Here is a 16526-nt window from a genome sequence, read left to right as displayed (position 1 = left end):
CCACCGTCCATGTGCTCCACACCTGCACACCACAAGTCGACCGACATGGTTGCACAAGCATAATCTCACACTCTGGTCAGTCCATTGACTACCCTAGAGTGCTACTCGTTGACAATCACTCATCATCAACCCGAACTACAAGGGACAGGTCAACCTTGTGTTCGCAACAAACACATTGATATTAAGTACCATTATATCTAGGAAATAGATAAGGTAAATTGAGGGTATGCAAGATTAATACTCATTTCAATCCAGCTGACATGATGGCTAAACATGTTCCTGAAGCTAAGTTTTAGCTTTACTCGAACTTAGTTGGTATAATTGCTTGGCCCTAGTGGCTTTGTTGGTACTAGTAGTTTATTCCTTCTATTATTCATAAAGTTGTTTACAATTTATTGGCTACAAAATGGAATTTGTTTCAAGGTGGAGATTCTTGAGTTTGTGATCCAAATTCTGCATATGGAGGTCGTGTTGGCGAGCGAAGCGGAGGCCCGTCGCCGAGAGGTTTGGGCCGGAGCGTTGCGACGACATACAATTATATTTAATGAGTGACTCTAACAATCTATTAAGACGAACAAAGCTATCGTTATATAAACTTCGAACATGACATTGATCAACAACACCAATTTGGAAGAAACCAATCCACCAAACTCTCATACGACCCCATTGTTTGGGAGCTAGAATGAACACCTTCCACCATTTTGGCTTGCTTTTAAACAAGGATTTGTGTAACAATATTAGAGTAATAAATAATAAACAAATAGATGTAGCAAGCACATGACTATCTAAAGACCAAAAGATTTCTTCTCCGAGCAACGCAACACCTACATTGACATTGGGATTGGACAAAGGGGTTGCCTGAATCGTTGCTCGTTCAAATCGGACCAAAAAACTTGTGACAGACTTTAAAAATCACATATCTCGGTTCGTTTGAGCTATCTACGCGAGATTGAGTGTAGATCGAATCTAGGACCGAGAGATCACAGCCGGGGACCGTTCGCTCCACCGCAGAGGGCACCGCCAGACAGTACACCCCCAGTGATTGGCGTCCAGATCGGCACCAACACAAATTTACACTTATTTTAATTAATGACAACACATCTTGCAAAATACGTACAGTCGGTCGAGCAATGTACAAAGCTAAAAGAAAAAAAATTAAAATAGATGTTAGTTGAGTTAGTCGAAGAGAAATGTGATAATAGTAGTATGGTGGGGTATAAAGGTTTGATATAAAGGACACGACGTAAAGGAAGACATAGAGAGAGAGAAGTTGATGACGTGGCACGTGAGTGAGATATAGGGGGAACATAGAGTAAACCATTGAAGGTAGTATAAGCTCCATTGAATTGGATAATAATCCCTCTATTCCAAAATATAATTTGTTTTATATTAAACCAACATTCATTAGTTAACCTATAAATATAATTTGTATATATGTCTACATTTATTATCACTTATTTGAATGTGGGAAAAAGAGGGATAGAAATAACTATATTTTGGGATAGAGGAAGTAATAAATAATATACAATATTATAGTACCCCTTCTGTTCTAAATTAATATTCGCTTTAACTGTTAGTTTTTAATTATGTTTATATTCAAATGAATGATGATGAATCTAGAGACATACAGAAGACATACATCGATTATTGTATGAATCCACAAAAAAGGTTAAAACAAACTTTAATTTGGGACAAGGAGAGTACATGAGTACAACAACATCGTCTGGTCGATGGTGAAGGCATGGTGCTCTTAGTCACTGTTTGCTCAGGTATTAGTATTTTACGGTGCCCTAAGCTTAGCGTTCAAATCCAATGCCGGTATACTATGCTGCGTACGAGTGCCAAGTTACTTACTCTCTTCAAAGGTTAACCCTAAATTTCGCCCTCTACATTCCACTTTTGCACCATGTCACCCAGATTTCACCCCTACTTTTCTTCCTCCCGCAACGTTTTCTCCTAACTTATTTCCCTATACCTCACTACAACTATAAAATATTATTTTATATACCTATTCATCATCCATTAACAAGTTTTCCTCAACAAAAAATATTAGCATGCATGAAAATCGAGGCTAGGGGCTGCCTGCCACGCCTCCACATTTACACTGTAGCGCGAAGGGAAGGTTTTAGTGTTTGTCGTTGCAACAGCAGGAGGACAATAAATGCATACAAGTGTAGGGGAGGGGGCACTCGTAGAAAGCGCTGCACATAGTCTTATGAAGGGACGAGGGACATACATATATACTATTCGAGTCACACTCGTTTTCACTAGCACAAGCCCGGACGCTCGCTCGTTCTGCTCGGGAGTTGAGTCTGCCACTGATTGTAACTATTTGGTTGAAATTACAAATTTTAGGTAACGAATCTGGTTCATGATGCTGAACCAAACAAACCTTAAAACAAATATCAATTATAGATTTTTCAGAGTATGATATTTTGGTAACATGAATAACAATAATATAGAAAATCTAGGGAATTCATATATTTTAGAAATCTATTGTACCGTTGCATCTGTTTGGTTGGAGTTCTAAATTTTTAACTGTAAATTTGGTTCAGAAAGATAAACCGAACGTACCTCAAATATTACAATTTCTAACAGAAATATATTCTCATGGAGATAAATTCGTCAAAGTGCCGGAGATGAGAGAAAATACTCTCACGTGACCGGTGACCGTCGCGGCCTCGCGCGAACAGAGATCCGAACGGGAATTTCCGTTGCCATCTCTACCCGGGGCCGGGGCTACGGACTCGGAGTCACGAGGCAGTCAGGCAGCCCACAATCAGAAATATAACCCAACCGGCTCGCCCCTCGCTTCTCACCTCACCCCGTCCGGACTGCGGATCTAACGCGCGAGCACGAAGCCTCGACCTAGCCAGGCTTCCCTTGCCCTAGTTTGCGCCGCCGCCGCCGATCCATCCGGCCTCTCCCCGCCCGCCGGCCGCGATGTACAACGGCATCGGGCTGCAGACCGCGCGGGGGTCGGGCACTAACGAGTACGCGTAGAACAACAAGTTCTTCGTCAAGCCCCGCTTCACATCCGGCGGGGTTCCGGGCGGGCCCCACAGGCCGCTGCCCCCCGACGCCGCCGGCGCGGATGGCGGCGGGATGCGCAAGCCCAACAAGGAGATCCTCGAGCACGACCGCAAGCGCCAAGTCGAGCTCAAGCTGCTCGTGCTCAGGGACGCGCTCGAGGAGCACGGCTACACCGAAGACGAGATTGAGGAGCGCGTCGCGGAGGCGCGCAAGGCCGCGGCCGTGGCAGCGGATGAGGCAGGGAGCGGTCGTGGCACCGGGCGACCGCCTCTGCCTGTTAGAGGGTATGGATCTGTTGGCGTCATTTAGGTTTCAGATTGCCGAAGATAAGGCCAGATGTCGATTATCTATCCAGACCTGGATGTAGTGGCTTCTAGTACGTATATTAGTATGGGAGACATCTCCAGTGAAGTCACACGGATGATAAGACATAGATGTCTCCCATATTCGAATTGTAGGTTCTGTTTATATGTTCGTGCATTTGTTTATCTTTTGGATAGTAAAATCATTTATCAGTACCAAGCTTTGCACATATGGGAAGTATGACTATCTATAGTGCTTTACTTTCAGTCTATTTTACTGCATGTTGATGGAGTGGATGGTGGTGGAAGACAGTTCTTCCATGTAGTTTGTTTTATATGGATGCCTACAACTAGTTTTTACTGACTTTGTCATGTCTTATAAACAAAAATTATCGTTTGCAGCTGGTGTGATTCACCAGTTTCTAGCTTTGGATGTGGATAGTTAACTGCATGCCATGATTTCATGCATTCTTGTGCAAATGTGAGAAAGTCGGCATACCATGATTTAGAGCTTTTCTAAGGAATCAAAGCCAAGCATCCATGGTCATCTCTACAACATTGATTTGATGAATTGATGTCCTACGAAAAGCTTGCATTGGTCAATGGGAACATAGTTTGCAGCTATCACTACCGGACACAGCTCCTTTGTCGAGTGTCGCAGACACTCGGCAAAGGCTATTTTACACTCGGCAAAGGCTTTGCCGAGTGTAATACTCGGCAAAGAACGCTCGGCGAACTGTACATCGGCAACAGCCTCTTTGCCGAGTACTTTTTGTCGGGCACTCGGCAAAGAATTTGCCTAGTGCCATTTGACACTCGGCAAAGAAAAGTCACCGTCACGGCGCCAAGTGACGGTGACAGATCCTTTGCCGAGTGTCTTCTTTGGCACTCGGCAAAGAGGCTAATTTTGTCGAGTGTCTGCTCTAGCGGCCCTCGGCAAAGACGGGTCCAGTGGGCCCCACCGCCAGTCCCTGTGCCGAGAGCTCTCGTAGGCACTCGGCAAAGGAGGCTTCTTTGCCGAGTGTCTAGTGGACTGGCACTCGGCAAAGAGTCCTCCAGTGGGCCCCTTTGCCAGTCACTTTGCCGAGTGCCTTGGCAACAACACTCGGCAAAGATGGCTTTACCGGTTCCCATGTTTCCTTCTTTGCCGAGTGCCATGGTCAGCACTCAGCAAAGATGGCTTTACCGGTTCCCAGGTTTCCTTCTTTGCCGAGTGCCAAGGTCATAGCACTCGGCAAAGCTACCCTTTGCCGAGTGTTACACTCGGCAAAGTGACCAGAATGTCCCTTTTTATTTGTTTTTGTTGTTCCATCCAAACAAACAAAAGATATATATCATTCACATCACATTATATATCAATCGCATCATAGAATGAACACGTTTATGATCAACACCATATATATCACAAAGTCTCACTAATATAAGTCTCACAAATATAAGTCAGGATCATCACAAAACAGATATAAGTCTGGATCATCACTAACATCACCAACACTCACAAATATAAGTCTGGATCATCACAAAACAGATCATCAACGAGGTGGGCATCTGGACTGGTTCGGCGAAGGGCTGGACGAAGCGTGAGGGTTGTTCGACGCCGCCGATTGACCCTGCACAGAGAAGAGATTGTATGTGTGAGAACATATGAATATATATCATGCAGTACTAAAATTTTGATACTCACAGGAGTAGTGAACTCAGCAGGGTCAGCTGCAGGGAACAACGGAGGTGGTGGAGCATGACCCTGTGCGGCGCCAAGGCTCTGCATGTACGCGAACATCTCCGCCATCCTCTTCTCCAGCTCCTCACGTTGCCTCCTCTCATCATCTAGCTGAGTCTGTAATATTTCTCCCTAATGTTACGATAATGCAAAGAGAAGATATATAATAATCAATGAACGATGAATAGATAAGGAATAACCTGGAGTTGCTGGATACGATGCTGTGAGCTGTCCTGCCGAGGTCGTATGGCTGGGCTCGCGCTCGTGCTCCTTGCTCGCACCTGAGAGAGAGTGGGAGTGGAGGACGAGTCGATTGCCCCGTCGGCAATCCAGTACCGCCCATGCCTCTTGCCTCCTCCGAACCTCATGAGGACATCTCCGTCGATGTCCTCGGTCCTCGGATCGTAATCTGGCCCATGGACCTCCTTGGCCATGGCGGTGTACTCACTGAGGCGGCTGTGGATGGCGGGGTTGGTGTACGCCTCGGGCCCATCATCCGGGTTGTAGGTGACATCGGACGTCGCCTTCCCCTTGTGGGCCATAGCATATGCCGAGAACGTGGAGCAAGGCGCGCCACCATGTGCCGCCGACTGCGAGAAAACCAACGAGATGGTTAGAAATCATGTCTAATCGAAAGTTATATACCTAAATAAAAAAAGAGCGTGTACCCATGCTTCCGCGTATTTGCCCAGGCTGCGGCTGCCTTGATGGTGGGAGGGACCTTGCATCATCAAACGTCGTTCCCAGCTAGCGTTGTGCGCCTCGTCCCACTCGGCCGAGCACCACCTCTGCACCATCTGCTCCCAGCACTCAGGATGCGCGGCGCACCAATGAGGAATCATCTAAAAAAATACAAGTACACGGCATATCAGAAGATAAAATTAAGCATATTTAGTACCAATAATAAAGTTTTGTATTTACCTACAAGTACTGGTCCGGAGTCAACGACATGGTTCGGGCGTCCTTCTTGGTCACCTTCTCCCCAAGGACGGAGCCGTGGTAAGTGACGATGGCCTGGATGCGCGCCTCGTAGTGCATGTCCACGACGAGCTTCTTACAGCTCGTCGTAGCCACCACATCCGCCCTGGCCTCGTATCCAGCCTCGCATCTGAAGAAATCCTACATACAAAGATGATGTATCCATACATTATTTCAAGAATATGCAACAAATGCGACTTATTAAACAATATAGTGCGAGGAAGACTTACCCACAGCTCTTGCTTCACCCGCTCCGCCTTGTTGTTGAATTGTCTGTCGTCCCGATCTACTGCATCGGGGGCGACGGCGTAGTGGTCGAAGGTGTATGCTGGGCTCGTCACTCCGGCGTACTCGACAAGTCCAGGGAAGTGTTCCCTGCATAGAAGGCCGAGGATGCCATTGGGGTTGCGGCCGTGACCCCCTGCAGTCTCCAAAATCATCCAAGACCTGTCCAACTGATTAAGATAAAATATTAGTTTCTATTATTAATTTGAACATATAATATGAAAAAGCAGCAACAACATCTAAAGTTACCTACCTCTCTCCATCAGGTCGTATCAGCGGACGTCTGTCACGAAGTATGGGTCACAGAGGGAGACTCGCGGGACCTCGCAGGTAGATACTCCTCGAACCTGAGGAGCCAGAACCTGAGACGTCCTGCTGAGCGGCGTCGTCATCGTCGTCCTGCTGCGCCGCATCGTTGTCGTCCTGCTGTGCCGCATCGACAGCGGCTTGCTGCTCCACCTGCTGCTGTACGGCGTCGTCCTGCTGCGCCTCCTCCTCCGTCCTACGGGTGCTCCTCCTCCCCCTCCCCCTCCCCCTCCCCCTCCTCGTCCTCGTCCCACCGCCCACCATCTTTGTTCAACAACCTGCAATTAAGAGTAAGCAATTAAACACAGATAAAAAAATATGTATTTAGAAACATATGCAAAATAAATGAAATATAGCATTACATCGACTAAAAATAATTCATATGTGTCCGGGTTAGCCGGATCATAAGTGTCATCATCACTATCAACCATTTCATAGTCAACACCATCTAAAGGCGCAATTTCGTCATTGGCATTGCCTTCAAGCATTTCTAAGTCATTCTCATTTTGCACCTCATCCTCCTCATCAACAACCATTTCATCATCCGACGTTTCAATATCTACTTCCATTCCGATCGCTTCGGTTAAGTCTATCTCAAATCGCCCTTCGAGTCCATCTTCTTGGAAGAACTCTCCGTCATATGTGTCCGGGTCTAAGTTATAATCTTCATCGTTTGGAACAGGTAATTTAGCGTGCGGTGATACCTTATACACAACATCCTAACCCTTAAGATGTTGTTTCGTTTGGCACGCATATGGAAGATAATACACTTGTGTGGCATGTTGGGCCACAATATAGACATCGTCTCCTGGTAAGATGGAATCCTGTCGAATTTCGACTAGCCCAAGATTAGAATGTGTCCGTCTCGTAACTTCAGGGTCAAACCAATGACATTTGAATATCACTGGAGTAAGAGGTTTGGAACCATAAAAATTGAGTTCATATATTTCTTCAATTCTTCCATAATACTCGACCTCGTCAAGCCCGGGTGTAAAGACTCCAGAACACGTGGTTTTTCGATTGGGCCGACTTTGGTCGTAGCTTGTTGTGCGAAAACGGTATCCATTGACGTCATACCCAGAAAATTTCCTGACCCTATAGGCAAAGCCATTGGCTACTTGTCTCAACTCGGCACTCATAGACGGCTCTCTTTGGCCTGCAAGTTCAAACACGCTAGATTGTTATATTATTCGCACGTAAGAGCAACTTCAAATGACAAACTAAGCACGTACCTTACGTTTAAACCAGGAAATGAAATCGGGCAATCCATTTCCCGCACCCTTTCCAAGAAGGGTATCATATTCCTGTAGAGTTGGGTCCCTTGATCGACGCCAGAATTCATGAAGAAATTGCTCCATGTATGGCGTCACCTCTTCAAGGTTGGTCAATACATATCGCATGATATGGCGCCACTCTTCATGTCTCAGGGTCTTGGTGGTCGAACCACTCGCGCTTCCGAGTTGCCCTCGAAAAATGCTGAGGTTCGATTCATTGTCGCCATCATTGTAACGAGGGGGTGGATTATGCACGCTCGGCAGTTTGTCACCATAGTAAGTTGTTGTGAAGTTTGACACCTCCTCCAATATGTATGCCTCTGCAATGGAAGCCTCGATTTTGCATTTATTTCTACATTTCTTTCGGATAGTCTTTAGACATCTCTCAATTGGATAGCACCAACGTCCCTGCACGGCCCCCCCATTCGTGCCTCATACGGGAGATGAAGAATCAAATGCTGCATCAGATTGAAGAAGCCGGGTGGATAGATCTTCTCCAGCTTACACAGTAACACGGGTGCCATCCTTTCCAAGTCTGCAATCATGGTCCGAGCTAACTCTTTTGCACAAAGCTGGCGGAAGAAATAGCTCAACTCTGCAATCGCTAGCCAGACATGCTCAGGGACATAGCCTCGAACCATCGCTGGAAGAATTCGTTCAATCCATATGTGGAAGTCATGACTCTTCATCCCTAAGACTCGCAGAGTAGATAAGTTCACCCCCTACTAAGGTTAGCTGCATACCCATCAGGGAACATTAACATCTTGATCCACTGTAGTACTTCCTTCCTCTGGGCCCTGCTCAGGACGAAATCGACCTTAGGCCTTCTCCATGTCTTACCACCACTAGGCGGCTTCATCTCTTGGTTTGCTCTATCACATAACTCTGCCAGATCCACTCTTGCCTTTACGTTATCCTTTGACTTATCAGGAATCTCCATAATTGTTGCCCAAAGTGCCTCGGCGACATTCTTTTCAGTGTGCATCACGTCAATGTTGTGTGGAAGGAGTAGGTCATCATAATAGGGGAGTCGAGTCAAGCCCGACTTATGTGTCCACATATGTTGCTCACCATATCCCACAAAACCACCTTCTGGGTTGGCCACGAGACCATCTATCTGTTCGCGAACTTCGGCACCAGTCATCATTGCAGGTGGGCGGTCTGTCACCACGACACCTTTCGTAAAGTTCTTGATGTCTAGTCGGAATGCATGGTCAGGAGGGAGAAATTGTCGATGTTTATCGAATGACGAATATTTACCACCCTTCTTCAACCAAATAAACCTAAGAGCTTCCTTGCAAACTGGGCATGGGAACTTACCGTGAACACACCAGGCGCAAAATAGCCCATATGCCGGAAAGTCATGCATGGAGTACTGGTACCAAACATGCATTTTGAAGTTTGTCTTCGTAGCTCGGTCGTACGTCCATACCCCTTCCTCCCAAGCACGGACCAATTCATCAATCAAAGGCTCCATGTACACGCCCATTTTATTCCCCGAGTGTCCAGGAATTATCAACGACACGAATATGTTCTGTCTTTGAAAGCATACGCCGGGGGGAGATTGATGGGGATAACGAACACGTGCCAACATGTGTATGGGGCAGCAGTCATTCCATAGGGATTGAACCCATCTGTGGCCAGCGCAACACGAACATTACGAGCCTCTTTGGCTTTCTCATGGTGAATGGCATCAAAGTGGGTCCATGCTTCACCATCGGATGCGTGAACCATCTTGTCAGGATTGTATCGTTTGCCTTTTTTGTGCCATGTCATCTGTTTCGCGGATTCCTCTGTCATGTATAGACGCTGGATCCTCGGTATGAACGGAAGGTGGCATATGATTGTCACGGGGATGTCGAGTTGCCTCATCTGTCTATCACCAGAGTCTACCTCCATGAACCTAGACGATTTACACTTCGGACAGTACTTTGCCTCAGTGTGTTCTTTCCTAAATAGGACGCAGCCCTTCGGACAAGCATGTATCTGCTCATACGTCATCTTGAGTGCACGAAGGAGTTTCTGTGCCTCGTACATGCTCTTTGGCAGAACGTGATCCTCCGGAAGCAGGCTGCCAATAACTGTCAACAAACCACCGAAGGTGTCTCAACTCATGCTATACTGCGACTTGAACGCCATTATACGCCCAATGGCATCCAGTTGAGAAACCTTTGTCATGCCGTGAAGGGGTTTCTGTGCCGCATCAAACATGTCGTAGAATGCCTTTGCGGTCGCCTCTGGCTCGTCCTCCGTACGTCCTTCGGCGAACTGTGCCTCGTGATAGTCGTTCAACATGTCCGCTACCCCGGCATCAGCATCATAATCCTCGACGCGTTGTCTCACCACCTCCTCTCTCGTGTGATGCGCTTCACCATGGAAGATCCACCGAGTATAGTCCGGCGTAAATCCATTCTTCCAAATATGTTCTATCATGGCCTTCTTTGGTTTTCTTTTCCGGTTGTCACATTTGCTGCACGGACAAGGGACTAGGCTAGCTCCTTTAGCAGCTTCGCCATATGCCCGTTCCACGAAAGCATCGGTCTTCCTAATCCATTCAGGGGTGACATCATTACGTCGAAGGCGTCCCGTGTACATCCACTCACGGTCCTCCATCCTCTAACATATATAACCGAGTATAGTTTAATATAGACATGTAATGCATGTACACTACGTTCGTACCTTCTAATAGGTGAGGATAGGTCCTAATCCCACCCGTGGTTGCGTAGATGGAGTTAGTTTCCATGCTCTACTCCGATCCGAGATAGAATTTCGGCAGCACCTCCCCGCTGTTCTCCGGATACACGTCCTGACAGGGAGAGTGTATTGTCCGGAGAACAACAAGGAGGTGACGCCGAAACTCTGTCTCGGACCGGAGTAGAGCATGGAAACTAACACCATCTAGGCAACCGCGGGCTGTCCAAAAAACGTGGACAATTCGAAACTGATACATTTGTAGATATGCAAAGATCTGCATATCTACACCGTATCTCTTTCGAACGGGAGACGCCTAACTGGGTTACGTGATCTACGACCATGATGCGTAAATTGAGGTTATACCTAGGGTGACGGTGGAATCAGGCTAGCGGGGCTGTGGCGGGTTGGTGCAGTGGCGACGCGACGCGGTGCAGGCAGACCTGCAGTGGCTAGGAAGACAAGTATCTTCTTTGTAAAAAATAAACAAGCATGTCAAAAAAAATCGGCAGCACTTCCCCTGTACGGGGAGGTTTCCAAAACCTGCAAATAGATCTAACAGCACGATGGCTGACACACACATATACAAACGACACGATGAATGCAAGTCACATCTAAACTAACACAAATAGTATAAACTCTCTAAACACAAATAGTATAAACTCTCTAAACGCACATACTAAACTAATTAAACTCACTAAAGTCACTATATTCACTAAAAACATATAGTATAAACTCACTAAACACACATACAAAACTAATTAAACTCACGAAAATCACTAAATCCACTAAACACATATACTATAAACTCAATAAATACATACTAAACTAATTAAACTTATTATACTCACTAAATTCGTCGGAGAGGGACCGGGGTAGAAGACGGGACGGTGTTGGGTCGGTGATGGCGGTGGGCGCGACGGCGGTGCTCGCCGCGGGTGCGGGAGGCCGGCGGCGCGACGACGGTGGCGGGGCGCGGCGGTGGGGGCGCCGTAACGGCGCATGGGGAGGCCGGGCGGCTTGACGGGCGGCGCCGGCGGTGAGCCGGGAGCGTGGGGCGGGTGGCGGTCGCGGGCGGCGGTGGGAGCGGCGGCGTGCCGGGCGGGTGGAAGAGAAGGAAGTGAAAGGAGAGAAAGAGAGAAGAGAGCCCGTCGGGCGGTTAAGTTACCTTCTTTGCCGAGTGCCCGCGATCCGGCACTCGGCAAAGAATTTTTTAAAATTTTAAAATAAACTTTGCCGAGTGCCGGATCTCGGGCACTCGGCAAAGACGCCTTTGCCGAGTGCTAGTTGTAGAGCACTCGGCAAAGATGTGTTCTACAAACTTTGCCGAGTGCCAACGGACAGGCACTCGGCAAAGCCGTCTTTGCCGAGTGCTAACTGGACAGCACTCGGCAAAGTATATTTTATTTTTTTATTTTTGGCAACCAAACTTTTTGTGGTGTGTTTCTAGACTATGTAGACCTACAAGTACCATTTTGGTACAATTATAAAAGTGTTTTTTATAACTATTAAATTTAGTTCATTTATTTGAATTTCTTCGGAAAATTCATATTTGAACTGTAGGTCACTCGAAACTTGGGAAATCGTGCATGCAAAAATGATACCCGTCCTATTTATCACAAGTTACGACCGATTCCAGGAGCGGACCGGAAACTTCGAGCAACATGCTCACTAAACATGGTCATGAACTTGCCATCCACATGTTTAAAAATTGTATAAAACACAAACAAAGTCAGAAAATCATGAAACTTGTCCACGTGTCATGATATCATATGTACAGGTTGTGATAAAAATTTGAGAATGTTTGGACAAAGTTGTGAGACACTATGTGTAGAAACCTAAGAGAACTACACATGAAATCATAGAGTTTCAATGTGGATCTCTTAGGTTTGTACACATAGCGTGTCATAGTTTTCTCAAAAAGTTTTCAATTTTTTATCACATCCTGTACATATGATATTATGACACGTGGACAAGTTTCATGATTTTCTGACTTTGTTTGTGTTTTATACAATTTTTAAACATGTGGATGGCAAGTTCACGGCCATGTTTAGTGAGCATGTTGCTCGAAGTTTCCGGTCCGCTCCTGTAATCGGTCATAACTTATGCTAAGTAACATGAATATCATTTTTGCATGCACGGTTTTCCAAGTTTCGAGTGACCTGTAGTTCAAATCTGAATTTTCCGAAGAAATTCAAATAAACGAACTAAATCTACTAACGATTGAAAACTCTGTTATAATTGTCCACAAATGATAAATATAGGTCTACATAGTGTAGGAACATACCACAAAAAGTTTGGGAGACAAAATAAAAAAAATAAAAATATACTTTGCCGAGTGTCTAGAGAAGACACTCGACAAAGCGTTCTTTGCCGAGTGCCCAATATGTGGCACTCGGCAAAGACTGACGGCCGTCAGCTGTAGACGGCCGCTAACGGCCCTTTGCCGAGAGCCGTCTTTGCCGAGTGTTTGACTCCCGGCAAAGCAGTTTTTGCCGAGTGCTGGGCTGTGCCGAGTGTCCCGCACTCGGTAAATAAGACCTTTACCGAGCGTAGATCTTTGCCGAGTGCGGCGTTCGGCAAAGTCGGCTTTGCCGAGTGCCCGATAAAAAGCACTCGGCAAAGAGCCGAATTCCGGTAGTGTATTGTGGATGATGAAAAAAAAGTGGACTGAAAATATCTGTAGTGTCTTAGAATCAATGTGTGATAGGTGATTATGAGGTTACGTTGCTGGTTAGCTAAAAGTTGCTCTTAAAGTGTACTAGCGCATGATTAATCAAAGGTGCTCGCTTGACAGTCTAACACATTCACACCATTCATCTGTTATACGAGCTTGCATCTAGGGATCTCTTTGGACTGAAATAGATGATATATTAGAGGTAATACTTCCTATTTTTTGTTATTTTATCTATGTTCAATAATGGCAAAGACTAGAATCACATTGGAGTTTTTGTACTACTTTCATACCAAAAGATTGGACGGGTGGCACTCTGACTTTGGTTCCTCAATAATGCTACATTTATCGTTGCTTAATTCGGTTAGCAACAATACTGTGGCTGGATGCAATGATGAAATTTCTTATTAGGGCTTGTTTGTTTCCTTGGAAATGAAACTCATTCCATGAATAACATTCTAGATATTAGATTCCTAAAGAAAGTAATTCTTTAGAATTTGATTCAATTCAATTTTCTTGTTTGGATGCTAATGGAATTCTTTTCCATGAATCAAATTCAATATCCTGTTTGGATAGTTATATATGGAATTTATATATTTGGAGGGAAGTAACCATATAAACTGTACACAACAAAATACACATGTTTCTTGTGTGCACATGTGCCTTGATGAGTCATATACATGTTCAATAGATTAGGGACAAGTTTTCACCCTACAATTTATCAAGAAGCATGCATGACGAGAATAGTAATAATAATGCAGATTTGTCTCAAATGTCTACATATCATTGGAACACATTACTTGCTACTCAATGTGATGTTCAATTCACCCAACATAAACTAAGACAGCAACATCAACACACCCAACAACAGTTCAAATCAACCAACCACAACTTGGTTCACTTTTTAAGTTGCTTCAACAACCATCTCTTCCTCAGGATCAGTGAAAGTCCAAGGACTCGTACTTGCGCGCATCACCTGTTAAGATATCAAACAAGTCTAAAAACGTGTCTTCATCTAACCCATCTATCTCCTCTAATGTGCTAAAAAATTCTTTTGATGTTGGCCCTTTTGGTGCTTCATCCCTAATAGCTTCAGTGAACTTGTCTAATTTCTCTGCCATCATTGAGGTGAAGGAATCACTAGACCGTTGCCTCTTCAAGCTTCCTAAGGTTGTTGATGAAGTAAGCTCTTTACCGGTTCCCTCTTTTTTTTTTTGAAGGTTCAGGAGGGGAAGCCCCTACTGAGATTTTATTGAAAAATGAAAAACGAAAAGGTTACAACTTAGCCTAGTTACAGAAGGTAATCTGAAAGATCTAAAAACAGTTACAAGCATTGGAGTAAGAAAAACAACTCTTATGTCTGCCACAAACTCAGCCAGTTCGGGATGGAAGTGTCAAAATTCCCACGCGCTCTGTGGATGATCAACCGAAGCTCCTTACAGAATTCTTGCGTACAGTGATGAACTGAGCGGTCTTTGCTTGCAAACAACCATTCGTTGCGACATTTCCAGATGCTCCATGTCATGAGAATAATAACCTCCATAGAAAAAGGGACGTTAAGTTGGTTTTTAAGGTTTGTTGAGGCCTCCTCTGGATTAGCAATTCTAGGGGGGGTTATTCCAATTGAGTTCCAGCAAGCTTTTGCAAAATTGCATCTGAGGAACAGATGATAAAGAGTCTCCTCTCTTTGCCATAAACAATTTTCACATGAGTAAGAATCCAAAGTCATGTTTTTCCTTCTCAGCATATCCCTGGTATTTAGTCTATTTTTAAGCCACAGCCAATAGAAAACCCTATGCTTAGGCTGGCATTTGCTCTTCCATAAGTGCCTGTAGATAGGGTGAACCGGAGTCTGCCCCATAAAATGCTTGTAAGCTTTTTGAGATGAGAAGTTGTCAGAGTCCCAAATGTATCTCCAACGGTCGTGAGCATTACTGATGGCAATTTGTTCCCAGACCACCTGTAACTCCAGGTATTGATCATAAGCTTGCTCAGAAATAGGCAAATGGAAAAAACCAGCAAAATGATCTTGTTCTTTAGCCTTACTCATATCTCTCGCACCATCAGCTGGGGTCTTTGTCGCTTCACCATTTGCATGATCTTTCCCAAACACCAAGTTGATCAAGTCCCAGTATAAGATTGTCTTGTGTATGTACCCATTAGCTTCTTTATTTTTCTGCAGAAAACTATTTGAGGTGAGCTCTAGATGATACCATGCATTACTGCCCAGTTTTACTGTAAGCAGCAAACAAAATCTAAAATAGTGTAACAACAGAAAAAACTAAAAAACTAAAATTTATCGCCACATAAGCCTCCCATACAGAATCACTATCAACAGATATCTTGTTCTTGCTCCAATCCTAACCAAAGCCACTTGTTTCTAGCATACCATTGATGATAGTGTGGTGCTTGTCAAATGTCTTGTTCCTTGACATGATGTTGTCTTTTCTGATTTCCACATTGCACTTTTCTCGCACATTCTTGATAGCAGCCGTGTGGACATGAGACTTCCACCCTTTTTGGCATCTGTCACCCTTGTTGTAATACTCCACAAATCTGTCAAGAAGTGCCTTGTCCATATCATCATTCCAAGAAATGTACCCCCTGCCCGAGCCTGACTTCTTACCCTTCTCCATCTTCTACAAATAAAAAGATTACAAAGGTTAGTAAAGTTATTAAGGAGCAACACAATATCTGCAAAAAATAAATCTTTAAAAAATTATCATACATTGACCACGTCTCGCTTGGTAATCAGCAAACATTTGGTTAGCTTTAATGTGTGCACAAAATTGGCTTCGTGTTGGTCAAGCAAAAGGTACAAACAATACATCTTTAAAATTATTGTATGTAGTTGTAACTTGTATGTTTTGATTTCAGTTTACTCTCATTTGTTGTACTCTCACTTATTGTAGGAAAAGAAGATTATATGGGTTTGTGGACTTGTCTTGAAGATATACAAGAAGAACTTGTGGTACGTTGTAAGAACTAGCATATTCTTTTCTGATAATTACCATGACTTCATGATATATCTATAACTAATTATATATCATTGTAGGAACTCTCCTTTGGATTCTCCACAATGCCAAATGAAGATATTTGAAGGAAAATTCACAAGATGTCAAATGAAGTTGAATGCCATTCAGCCATGCTCATTACAATAATTTGTTGTTGCATTTGGAAACTATGTATGACTGTAATTTCATTCCAAGAACATGTTTTATGATGCATTGTACTGTCTTTGCTACTTCTACTACTTGCTATGG

General features: G+C 44.6%; 1 pseudogene; it reads left to right on the top strand.

The window, feature by feature from the left end:
* The first annotated feature begins 2862 nt into the window (after window positions 1-2862).
* Window positions 2863-3342, top strand: LOC103655974 (pre-mRNA-splicing factor CWC21-like; annotated as a pseudogene).
* The last annotated feature ends 13184 nt before the right edge of the window (window positions 3343-16526 follow it).

This window comes from Zea mays, chromosome 4, assembly GCF_902167145.1.
Source record: "Zea mays cultivar B73 chromosome 4, Zm-B73-REFERENCE-NAM-5.0, whole genome shotgun sequence".
NCBI lineage: Eukaryota > Viridiplantae > Streptophyta > Magnoliopsida > Poales > Poaceae > Zea > Zea mays.
The sequence above is the reverse complement of the archived record's forward strand: the minus strand, read 5'-3'. Positions and strand labels throughout refer to the sequence as shown.